The sequence below is a fragment of the Hoplias malabaricus genome, chromosome 3 (assembly GCF_029633855.1).
Source record: "Hoplias malabaricus isolate fHopMal1 chromosome 3, fHopMal1.hap1, whole genome shotgun sequence".
Lineage (NCBI taxonomy): Eukaryota > Metazoa > Chordata > Actinopteri > Characiformes > Erythrinidae > Hoplias > Hoplias malabaricus.
Window position 1 is genome coordinate 39,287,584 of NC_089802.1, and position 13,567 is coordinate 39,301,150.

Sequence of the window (13,567 nt, forward strand, 5' to 3'; positions counted from 1 at the left end):
AAGTACACTTTCTGCTCCTCTTGGACCCTCTACACTAGAGGCTGAACATTGCTGTGAGGACTGTGAGGGTCTGATGGCAGTGAGGAAGAAGTGCCGATGTTGGGGATTAGTTCTGGATCAGAAACCCCACTCCAACTCGTCCCAAAGATGGAGCTCCGTCACACCTCTCTAAAGTCACTGAAGACAATGACGCTCAGACCCTCTCACACCATCAAGCTGGGGCTTTCTTAGAGCTGTGTCTGTGTGTGTGTCTTCTTGAATAGGTGTGTGATTGTGTGTCTTGTTTTACAGCTGAATCTTTGTCTTCTTTAGACCTGTTTTATTGTGTATTTATGTATGTGTGAGTGTGTGTGTGTATGTGTGTGAGTGTGTGTGTGTGCGTGTGTGTCTTCTTTTAAAGGTGTGATTGCGTGTCTTGTTTTACAGCAGTGTCTCTGTATTTTCTTTGAGGGCTGTATGGGTGTGTGTGTCTTTGTCTTCTTTTACACCTGTTTTATTTTGTTTCTCTGTGTGTGCGTGTGTGTGTGTGTGTGTGTGTGTGTACCGTATACCTCTGTATTTAAAAATGTGTATGGTATCTAAAAATGAGGGCAGTATTTATGATGTGTGTGCTATGTCAGATTTCTGTTCTGTGTCTTTAAGTACAAGGCCAGAGTTAATTTATGGTAATTTAAGAGGTTGCAGTGGGAGCTCATTGACTGTTGATGTCACACTCTGAACACGGGTGGGCACAGGCCCGATAGCCCACCGCAGGGTGATTTCGGTTAAGTTTGGGTTAAAAGAGAGAGGAATGAAGCTGAAAACAGACAAAACCCTCAGAAGACCCTTCAATTGATTTTGTGCTCACAGCTATGAGGCTTTATCTCTAAGTGTGTGTGGTTTGAGCCTCAGTTCACTGGAAAATTGTTTGCTGTGGTGATATGCTAAACCAAAAGAACCTGTTAGCACCAGCTGTGCTTCTAAACAGTGTAGTTTCTTATTTTCAAACTTTTCTGTTCCTTCAGCAGCAGTTGCTCTCTCAGAAACGTGTTTTTAGTGTCGGGGTGCAGTCGACTGCGCTGAACTGCACAGTGCCAAAAACCCTTCACTCATGAGGTTCACACAGCCCAACAGAGTACACCAACCCCACGGTAATACAATATACTGTGTTAATATTTTGAGACGGTATGAAAAAAGTGCATAAATATCTTGTTGTTTGTGTGTGTGTATGTCTTCTTTCAGACCTGTGTGTGATGTTAATGCCCAAAGATGTATGATGTAATTTGAAAAACACCCACTCCACACACCTGACTTTTGAAGTCTTGCTATTTCAGGCTTTACAGCCCCACAATGTGATATATTACTGATACACACACACACACACACACACACACACACACACACACACACACACACACAGCTATTAAGCCGTTAATGCTCCAGAGCCACAGTGGCCCTGCTCAGGATGAAGAGGCTGAATGAGTCCTGACTCAGTCTCACGCACAGTGCAGCTTTCACTCTGAAACAGTCAAGACGTGAAGCTCACAGTGCTCCACACATCAGCTCAGAGCCTTAGAGCCCATCTTTCAGCGAGCTCCAAGCTCTGGGGTAAACTCTGCCTCCTCGATGGACCACTCAGGCAGCGAGAGCAGAGAGAGCATATAAACATCATAAAAACACATGTATATAAATACAAACGAGCAAATAAACGTCCTGCACGAGTCGACAGAGGACATTCAGCAACAGTTCAGTGTTTCGCTTCAACCAACTGTGTATTTCTGCAGGTGTCCACCACATGAGAGAGAGAGAGAGAGAGAGAGAGAGGTAGAAAGAGAGAGAGAGAGAGAGGTAGAGAGAGAGAGAGAGAGAGGTAGAGAGAGAGAGAGGGAGGGACAGAGAAATCTCCTCCTGAGAGAGGGAAAGAGAGAGAGAGAAAGAGAGGAAGGGACAGAGACAGAGAGAAAGAGAGACAAGAGAGAGTGGGGGGGGGAGTGGGGAGAGAGAGAGAGAGAGAGAGAGAGAGAGAGAGAGAGAGGCGGGGGGAGAGAGTGAGAGAGAGAGAGAGTAGAAGAAGAGGGAGAGAGAGAGAGAGAGAAGAAGAGGGAGAGAGAGAGTTATTGTTACCACTGTTGTCTATGGTGATGTTGTTATTGTTATTTTTGCTAAGAGACCGAGTGAGAGACAAACACTAACCAACGTTTACAGGGAAGAATTAGGCCGATTCCCTCTGTCAATAAATTTGAAATAAAGAGCCTGGATGCATCTGAAGACGAGGCCCAAAAACACCATTGCAGTTTAAGGATCAAATAAGTCCTGAGTTTCTGGACCTTCAGGAGCCTCTGTCCTGCTCTGCTTTAAAACCTCAACTCCCTGTGCTCACTGTGAGAGCGGACATTTACACACACTTCTTCTTCACCTTGTGTGATATTTATACAAACTCAACTACTTCATCCCAAATTTAAAACATCCTCGGAATCAGAGAAATTAAACAATCATTCAGAGTAGTCTTTTTCATTGTCAGACAGAGAGAGAGAGAGAGAAAGAGAGAGAGAGAGAGAGAGAGAGAGAGAGAGAGTGAGAGAGAAAGAGAGAGTGAGAGAGAGAGAGAGAGAGGCAGAGAGAGAGAGGCAGAGAGAGAGAGAGAGAGAGAGAGAGAGAGAGAGAGGCAGAGAGAGAGAGAGGCAGAGAGAGAGAGGGAGAGAGAGGCAGAGAGCGAGAGGTACAGGGAGGGAGAGAGACAGAGAGCGAGAGGTAGAGGGAGAGAGAAAAGAAGAGAGGCAGAAAGAGAGAGGAAGAAGCAGAGGGGAGGGGTGGAGGGAGAGAGAGAGAGGCAGAGAGCGAGAGGTAGAGGGAGAGAGAAAGGGAGAGAGAGGGGCAGAGGGAGTGAGAGAGAGAGAGAGAAAGAAAGAGAGAAAGGGAGAGAGAGGGGCAGAGAGAGAGAGAGAGAGAGAGAGAGAGAGAGAGAGAGAGAGAGACGCAGAGGGAGATTTGGCAGTCTGTTTGAGCACACAGTTCCATCGCTGTCCAGATGTGAGACGTGGATTTATTGCGAGAGTCTGAAACATCTCCGTTAATCGTCTGGAGCTCAGTTACAAGCCACAAGACCACGCTGTGAGAGCAAATAAAACGGAGTCGGAAAAATTATCTGCCTCAAGTGTCGGCTCACGTCCATAGACACGAGACAAGAAGGAATGAAGGAATAAAGAAATGAAGAAATAAAGGAATGAAGAAATAAAGAAATGAAGAAATAAAGGAATGAAGAAATAAAGGAATGAAGAAATAAAGGAATAAAGGAAATAAACTGTTTATTTTATACCTCCATTTGGCTTTTGCTTGATTTCCCAGAGGCAGATTGCTAGAGCTACAGAACCCAGAGAGTCCGGCCTTCGAGGAACACAGCACAGAATCCAACACTCATTGCAGGGGATGAGTTAAAAACAGACAGAGAGAGAGAGAGAGAGAGAGAGAGAGAGAGAAATGATGGTGGTGATGAAGTGCAGTGGTTAGACTCTTACTGAAAGTGTTCAATTAAATTTCAGCACAGAACTTCCAAATGTATTCAGCTATCTTTGTACAGCACACGTGAGGAGCACTGACACCTCCAGCACAAAATAAACAAATAAAAACAAAACAGAAAGGAACCAAGACTCAAAAGAACCACAGAAATGAACCAAGACTAAAGTCACAAAAAGGAACCTAGACTCTAAAGAATCCCCAAGAGGAACTAAGACTCGAAAGAGTCAAAGAGAAACCAAATTTCCAAAAGAACAAGATAGGAACCAAACCTCCAAAGCACCACAGAGAAGAACCAAGACTCAAAATTAACAACTGAGATGAAGCCAGAGAACAACCAAGACTCAAAGAACGAGAGAGGAATCAAGACTGTAAAGAGCCAGAGAAGATCCAAGGCTCGAAAGATCTAGAGATAAACCAAGACTCAAAAGAATCAGAGAGGATCCAAGACTCAAAAGAGCAACCGAATTGAATCAAGACTCAAAAGATCCAGAGATAAACCATGACTCAAAGAATCAGAGAGGGTCCAAGACTAAAAACAGCAACAGAAATTAACCAAGACTCAAAAGATTCAGAGATAAACCAAGAGTCATAAGAATCAGAGAGGATCCAAGACTGAAAACAACAACAGAAATGAACCAAGACTCAAAAGATTCAGAGATAAACCAAGACTCATAAGAATCAGAGAGGGTCCAAGACTAAAAACGGCAACAGAAATGAACCAAGACTCAAAAGATTCAGAGATAAACCAAGCCTCATAAGAATCAGAGAGGATCCAAGACTGAAAACAACAACAGAAATGAACCAAGACTCAAAAGATTCAGAGATAAACCAAGACTCATAAGAATCAGAGAGGGTCCAAGACTGAAAACGGCAACAGAAATGAACCAAGACTCAAAAGATTCAGAGATAAACCAAGAGTCATAAGAATCAGAGAGGATCCAAGACTGAAAACAACAACAGAAATGAACCAAGACTCAAAAGATTCAGAGATAAACCAAGACTCATAAGAATCAGAGAGGGTCCAAGACTGAAAACGGCAACAGAAATGAACCAAGACTCAAAAGATTCAGAGATAAACCAAACCTCATAAGAATCAGAGAGGATCCAAGACTGAAAACAACCACAGAGAGGATTCAAAGCTCAAACCACCACAGTGAGGAACTAAGAGAAGAACAGAACAATGAGAGGAATGGGCTTGCACTGACGGGGCAGTGGTGGAGACACAGGGTCAGAGGGCAACAGAGGGACCGTGTGTCTGGATGGAGCCTCCGTATCGCTCTGGACATCTATAATCACCACAGAAGAGCACTGATCCAGAAAATGGGACGCTCTGGAGCAGCTGCCCGAGTCTAAGGCCACCGTGCTCAAAGGCGAGGCACAAACCCCTCAGTACTGGCTCTAAGGAACAGTGGAACTGTGTTCTCTGGAGGAATGGAGCTTTATTCAGTTCCTTTGGGATGCGCTGGAATGGTGCTTGTGATCTGACACTAGTACCTGACCTCCCTAAGGTTTATGTGGCAGAAGGCCATCGAATCATTACAGCAGTGTTCCAAGCCTTCCCAGAACAGTGGGAGAAGGAAGGGGGGCGTGTTTCCAGCAGCTGTAGCAATGGTTGCGTATTCCTCTTCAGCTGCAGGGCGTCTTTATTGTGGTGGGAACCCCTCCCTCGGCCCGGTTCTCCTTACTTGGCTCGGTTGGTTTACGATGTGTGTGAGTGGCCTCAGCAGGTCTCTGTCCAGAACACGTTCTCCGTAAATATCCGTCCACTCCGGGCCAGTAAAGAGCTCTGGGAGAGGAGTGAGTAAGAGATGAGTTCTGCCCTGTAGCCCAGCGGGAGGTCAGGAGCCGGGGCATTTGGTGATCTCACTGAAATGATGTTTTATAGGCCAGGGTTTGTGCAGGGACTATGGCCGCCGTCCCTCTGTTAGTCCACGTCCTCATAAAGTCAGGACACTATATTTATCGCTTCCCTTTTCATCACCTCCACTTCATACAGTGTTAGAAAAGCTGTCTCTGTGGTGGTACCCTCAAGGGAACATAAACCGTACCTTTAATTAGGGAACACAATTGTACATTATTGTATAATAACTGTAGATTTTAGAGTTGTGTTGATTTCATTTGCTCCGTTTAATCTCCAGGACTTTTATTGTGTTCTTTTATTCTCCACAGTTGTATAATGAAAGATTACAGAGACCCCCCTCTGCTTCTGGAGAAGAGAGTGTAATGAAGCTTTAGGGAACACAACTGGAATTTAACACCACTGCTGTACCTTTAAAGGTACACTACACAGTTTTTCATGGTAATGTTTATCTGAGCAGGATGTTCTTGCTCTAACTGGGGGCTCTCGTCAGTCTGTAACAATGACACAGACTGGTTTCTAAAGGTGAATGAATGAGTGGGCGAGTAAGTGAATCAAAAGAACCAGAAAGGACAAAGATTTAAAAGCAGTGGAAAAGTATCTCTAAATTTTTTTTTTTAAGAATTTATACAATGCAACACAGGTGCCACAGTGGAGCAGCAGGTCGTGTCTCTGTCACAGCTCTGGAGGTTGTGGGTTCGAGTCCCGCTCCGGGTGACTGTCTGTGAGGAGTGTGGTGTGTTCTCGCTGTGTCCTCGTGGGTTTCCTCCAGGTGACTGTCTGTGAGGAGTGTGTTGTGTTCTCCCTGTGTCTGCGTGGGTTTCCTCTGGGTGACTGTCTGTGAGGAGTGTGTTGTGTTCTCCCTGTGTCTGCGTGGGTTTCCTCTGGGTGACTGTCTGTGAGGAGTGTGGTGTGTTCTCGCTGTGTCCGCGTTGGTTTCCTCCGGGTGACTGTCTGTGAGGAGTGTGTTGTGTTCTCCCTGTGTCTGCGTGGGTTTCCTCTGGGTGACTGTCTGTGAGGAGTGTGGTGTGTTCTCCCTGTGTCTGTGTGGGTTTCCTCCAGGTAACTGTCTGTGAGGAGTGTGGTGTGTTCTGCCTGTGTCCGCGTGGGTTTCCTCTGGGTGACTGTCCGTGAGGAGTGTGGTGTGTTCACGTAGCTCACGTAGGTGTGAGTGTGTGAGTGAATGTAGTGTGTGTATGTGTGTGTGTATGTGTGTATGTGTGTGTGTGTGTGTGTGTGTGTGTGTGTGTGTGTGTCCCTGTGAATGACTGGCGCCCCCTCCAGGGTGTGTTCCCGCCTTGGGCCCAGTGATTCTGGTCATTCACCGTGACCCTGAATGAATACTCCCTAATGTTGCTTTAAAAACAAAAGAGCGCTGACTGAAACCTGGGGTCACACACTGGACCTGTGTGATGCTGTTGGTCGTAGTAATGGCTACGTTAACTGGTGCGATACATTTGTGTGTGATTTCAGATGTCTGTAGAGTGCAGGCCAGAGTGTTGAGTAGAGAGTGCACATAAATGGCTCTGAATCTGAGTAAAACACTGCAGGTGTAATTATAATTTGTATTTTGTAAACTGTACTGAAATATCAAAACACAACAGAACAGCCTGTTTTGTCCCTTGCAATGTGTAGTTTGTTTGTATTTTTGTTCATATTCATACATCTCTCTCTCTCTCTCTCTCTCTCTCTCTCTCTCTCTCTCTCTCTTTCTGCCTCTTTTTTATGTTGAACAACATTTTTTTTGAAGTATGGGAACGATACACGATGAAATTCCTCAGACATCTGTCACGGAAATATAAGAGTACATTTACACAGTGTTACATTGTGAGAGCTGACCTCGCCAGATCTGATAATACACACACACACACACACACACACACACACAAACACAGAGAGCGAGAGAGAGAGAGAGAGAGAGAGAGAGAGAGAGAGAGACTTTGACTTTTGAATTTCAAACCCCTTTATTACAAAACATTAACTGATAAAGAAATATAAAAAAAATTAATAGTAAACAAAGCCATGCCAAAGAACAGCCTGTGTCTTAAATGTTCAACATAACACTGTCCTGTTCATCAGACTCAGACATAGCCCCCATAACCCTACACATCAAAGAAAGAGTCCTGATTATCAGTGAGTTTATAAAAGGCATGTTCAAGTCTGAGTCTCTGGGGAGAGAGAGAGAGCAAGAGAGAGAGAGAGAGAGAGGGGTGGGGGGAGAGACAGGGCAAGAGAGACAGAGAGAAAGAGAGAGAGAGAGGGAAAGAGAGAGAGATTAAAATGGAAATAGAAAAAGAAAATATAAATCACACAAAGACAGAAAATAAAGATTAGTGAATAAAAATGGATGAAGAGTCGATGAGAGATAGAGGAGAAGATCTGAGAAATGATGAATATCTGTAGGAAAGAGGTAAGGAATAAGAGAGAGAAGAGAAAGGAGGAAAAATTGGAGAGAAAAAGAATGAAAGGCAGAACAGAGAAGCAGAGAGAAAAAGAGAGAGAGGGGTCTGGTATGAGGACAAGCCACAGAGAAGTGAGGAGAAGTCTATAAAGTTAGTGGATTAGTGGGTGTCCTTTGGCTGGAGAATGAATACAGGCGAACGTTTGTTGTCAGTTCTCCCGAAATATGATTGTGAAATGGACGCGGGGTAATGGGGCGCGCAATTAAGGTTGTATTCAATTAGGGGTCCCCCATAAAAAGCAGCTCCAGCCCGAGAGCTCGCATGTGGTTCTGCTTATCTTTGGAAACACAACACCTTTCAGTGAGACCCCCTCGATCCTGCTCTCGACAAACTCCCCCCACCCCGTCCAGGACTGAGTACAGTGACCAGAGAAACCTGACCCTGTAAAAGAAGCCCTGTTCCTGCGCTCCCTCTCTCTCCCAATCTGTAACACACCTCTTAGTTATTATCTCACACACACACACACACGTACACATGGTGCTGGGAAATGTCCACATAATCTGTGTGTCACATAATCACATTAGGCCCTGAGATACCTGGAAAAGTATCAGCTCTGTGAAAAAGACAGAGACGACCCTTCCTTTATTCAAAACCCCTCAGAACAAGTCAGAACTGCATTGTATTCATTTTACACACAAATAAATATCATGGGGTACCACTGGTGTCATGCGCTAGCACAGACACAGCCCCTCAGACCCCAAAACTCGAAAAACTGAAAAGGAGGGAGACCCCTGGAGAGTGGCAAATCCAAACTGGTGGAACAGCCCGCCCTCTGGGTTCAGGTTCAACAGGGTGCGTGGCAATTTTTCAATTCTGGGAAACTGCCATTCTCTGGTTTGTTTATGTTCAGAAGCTCAGCAGGTGTGTTTGAGGAGATAAACGGCTGTTGTTTGTAGGTTGTTGAATTAACACAGAAACTCACTTGTTCAAGTTATTTACTTTTGTAGCACTTTGGGAATGTGCTTACTTTAATGCAGTTAGCTCTTTCCTGAATTTAGAGTCCATCTACAGCAAAAATAAGTCACTATTACCCAGCCATGGAGCAGGAACTGACGTGCATTCAGTGTCTAACAACTTTCACAGTGCAGTTTCTCTTCTGAGAGCAGCGAGAGAAACTGAGGCCTCATAAATGCATTAGAGCTGTTCATGATTTTAATCCAATACACATTTTGTTTTTAATTCAGAGGATGTTTCCTCAACATTTGCTGCTCTGTTTGTGCTCTGGAAAAATGTCCAGTGTCTATATACACAGCCCTGGCTCGGTCTACACAGTTCAGGAGCTAGCTCTCTCTCTCTCTCTCTCTCTCTCTCAGCCACAGTCGAGAAACAGTGTAGAGGATGTAGAGACTCCAAACATTGAAAAACATTTAAAAGCATGAAAGAGATGAGGATGTTGCTCTATTCCTGTTCTATATGTGTGTATATTTTTCCTGTTACAGTTACATTAATAAGGTGGAACTGACTGGAAATTCGGGACAGTGCTAACTTTCCATGAAAGTAAACACAGAGCGAAAGTGCTACAAATCTATTCACCTCGTTACAAATGGGTTTCTGTGAAAATTCAAACAGTGAATAAAAACTTACAGACAATTTACACTTCAGCCACCAACAAACTACAGTCGCTTCTCACTCACACACTCCACTCCGTGTGTGTGTTGATGGGCTTAGATTCACAAATTCCGTACACATTCACTTTAACCCAGTAGAAGTTAGTACAAAAAAAGGAAACAAAATACACCTGCAACGAATAATATAACACTCTGAATTGATGTGTTGTTGTGCTGCATGAAAATAAATCACCTACATCCAGATATAAAACATGAGAATGAGTGTTACACAAATGATATCTCTAGGTGACTTAGTTTCATGTCGACATTTCAAACCAAAAAAAAAGAAACTGAATAAATAAATGAGAAAATTCAAAATGTCATTTTGTTCAGTTTGTATGTAACTGCTGTTCTGAGTGAAACTGAGTGAAACGAAGTGTGATCTCTGACTTCTAGACACCACTGTATTAACACAGCAATAAAGCAATAAGCAAACACCAGACGTTTTGTTTCACTGAATATATATGTTTTATTAATGAAAATAGGCGTCTTGACACAGTGAGAGGATGTGGTTCTTAAGGCACATAACTTCAGAGGAACTTTGTTAAAGGTGATATGAGATACACAATTAAAATAAACAAAAAATAACAGAAGCAAAAAGTCCTAGAAATTTTCTCACCACCTAGAACCATTTGATGCATTCTTAGGAGAACCTCTTTTTTCTGTAAATGAGAAACTACAGAACCTTTTCAAAGTTTAAAGAATGTCCACATACAAACGTTTATAGACCCCCCTTATAGTGAGTGAGGTCATCATGCTCATTCCCAGGAGTGGAGTTGAAGGGTAAAGCCCCACAGAATAATTCTGTGGAGCAGTGAAACTGAACAGAATGATGATGAAGGGCTAGAGGACAACCAACACACACTGTGCAGCTCCAGGACCCCCACAGAGCAGGTGTGATGTGGTGGTGGATCATTCTCAGCGCTGCAGTGACATTGACGTGGTGGTGCTGTGTTTGTGTGTGTTGTGCTGGTGTAGAGTGGATCAGACACAGCAGTGCTGCTGGAGTTTTTAAACCCTGTGTCCACTCACTGTCCACTCTGTGAGACACTCCTCCCTCGTTGGTCCACCTTGTAGATGTAAAGTCAGAGACGGTAGCTCATCTGTCGCTGCACAGTGTGTGTCGGTCGTGACACACAATGCTGTCAGATTATTCTCAGTCCAGACACTGAGGGGTTTAAAAACTCCAGGAGCACTGCTGTGTCTGATCCACTCACACCAGTGCACCTATCTCTTTTTCACACATGGGTCTTTGTGGAAATGGCTCCTTCAGAAGAATGAAGATTAAAACAGCAATATAATAATATCCCATTTCTGTAGCACACAAATGCAGTCCCTCAAAATCACTGCTGGGATTGGATCATAAAGATATAACATAAGGGCTGAGGATGAATGATGGCTCACATCTCCAATAGTTCAGGTGCTTTATAAGTCTTTATGAGTGTTTTTACTTGAGATTTCCTAAACTCACTGGTTAACTTACAAAAATACACTGATATTTTCAGTGCACAAGTTTTTCCTGTGTCCAATAGACTGGGACCGCCTTGCACTTCAAATTCAGGAAATGACCAGACATCTCGAAATATGGACCCTTAAAGAAGCTCTTTAAGTGTTAATGGGATCTTTTATGTTGTCCTTTATAAAGAAGGGTGTGATTTTGAGGCTCATATATTTGAAAACGCTGAAATTAGGGGAATATAGCACTGTTTAACTTTGTCATAATGAAATGAATGTATATATGATCGGCAATAAGGGTTTCCTAGATGCGCCTTAGGAGAGTTTATGACCATAGAAAATGTTTGAAGACATGCATGTACAGTCAAAATCACTGTGCTCATCAGAAAGGCATTCACACTTGGCCTTGGTGTTGTCTCAGGGTGAGTCTGGCTGCCCTGACTCCACCTTAAATAGGCCAGATATCAGGTGTGTTGTGGAACAAATCGGGGCCAAATCAATACTCGCCAGTGCGGTAACTGAGCTGTAAGTTCCAAAAATGAGACAGATTTGGCTCAAATGCATCTGCTATCTGGGATAGATATGACTGAGTATCATCTGATTCTGATTATGATCGTCTAGGACTCAGCAACATTTCTTTTCTAGTAAAACACTCTAATGTTAAACCCAGCAGCTACAGCACAAACACAATAAATCATGTAGAGAATTATACAGCTGAAGGGATGTGTGTTTTTGTACCGCTCTCGACCCTGTTTCTCACCATTGACAATGTCATAAACATCCACATTTCAAAGAGGAATTACCATATAACCCGTGCTTGTAATTTTCCAAGATACATCATCAGAAGGGAAGTGTCCAGGCTTTTAAACAGGAAAACTTCACTCTTGAGACTAGCTCCATTGCTGCAACAAACTCTTCTATGGTTACATTTATCATATTCACCCCAAGTGCCCCTTTAAAATCACTTTAATATGGCCTTATTCACAGCACTTTGAGATTTTCCGGTAAACACCAAGCTTATAATCCTCTAGAAACACATTCAGAAGATGGCATTACATTTATGACCATAAACACAGCTTATACATTCCTATATTTAGGTTATATACCACCTTATGAACATGATTAACACCCATTAGCCTTACACCCCGTTCTCTCAGCTCCACTGACCACACAAGAGCACTGTGTAATTCTACAGTTTCTGTAGAACTGTGGTCCACCTGTGGCTCTGCATACTGTGTTATTTCCTTTTCAACCTGTTCTTTGGTGGATCATTCTCTGCGCTGCAGTGACACTGACATGGTGGTGGTGTGTTAGTGTGTGTTGTGCTGGTGCGAGTAGATCAGACACAGCAGTGCTGCTGGAGTTTTTAAAGCACTCAGTGTCTGGACTGAGAACAGTCCACCGACCAAAGACATCCAGCCGACAGCGTCCTGTGTCACTGATGAAGGACTAGAGGATGAGTGACACACACTGTGCAGCGACAGATGAGCTACTGTCTCTGACTTTACATCTACAAGGTGGACCAACGAGGGAGGAGTGTCTCACAGAGTGGACAGTGAGTGTACACAGGGTTTAAAAACTCCAGCAGCACTGCTGTGTCTGATCCACTTGCACCACAACACACACTAACACACCACCACCACGTCAGTGTCACTGCAGCGCAGAGAATGATCCACCACCACATCACACCTGCTCTGTGGGGGTCCTGAGCGCTGAAGAACGGGGGGAAGGGGGCTTACAAAGTATGCAGAGCAACAGGGGGACAACTGCAAAAGTGCAGTAGAGGGGTAGAAACGAGGAGATGTCAATGTCATGGCCAGTTGGTGTGCAATGAGACGTTTAATCCACTGTTATGAACATTTTTAGCCATGTTTCACACTGGAACATGTTGCAATGGTGTTTTAGAGTCTTAGAGACGTAATATTCATAGTAAATGCGTCAAAAATCTTAATATTAACTCTGGAATATAATTCTGCAAATACAGCACTGTACACCGTTATAAAATGTCATAAATGGTCAACAGTGTCCTCAGAGAAGATGAAGACCAACAGTCCTCCTAGTTTTTGGATTCCAGTACACAGTAGAACCTCAGATCTGGACTTGAGCTTTTTAAACATGAGACCAAGACATCTTTGGATTGAACTGGATAGAGAAATAGAAGAGCCATTGTTCAGGGTCATGATACTGAGATTTAGTACATGTAAAAATCTTTAATAATCTTTGGCATGGAGTCTCCTTGCCCTTGTTCTGCGCTTTAACCATTGTTTTGGGTCTGTACCTCATTTGTCACTTATTCTAAGCCATCATTGAAGAGAAAGACCAGTCCTCAACTTGTCCTATGACTTTTGAGATGAACTTTAGACATCTGGTGGTGTCCTGAATGACTAAAGATTGTAAATGAAGGCAGGATGTCTATGATGTTCCAGAAGGTTGCTTCCATGTGGCCAAGCATGAAGTGTACAAACGAAAAGGGCTTAGATCTGGTAAATATACACTTGACTGCAGGTTCAAACATTGGTAGACACCTCTTTTAATGGTAACCAATGGTGTACCTACTGCTGGCAAAATTGTTCAAAGCTTGTAAAACCTCCAAAGAAGAGTTGCACCAACAGAGTTCACCATTCCCAAAACCAAGGGTCCACAAGAGGAGTGTATTATCCTCCAGGATTAGGCTGTGGGGCAGTGGGAGT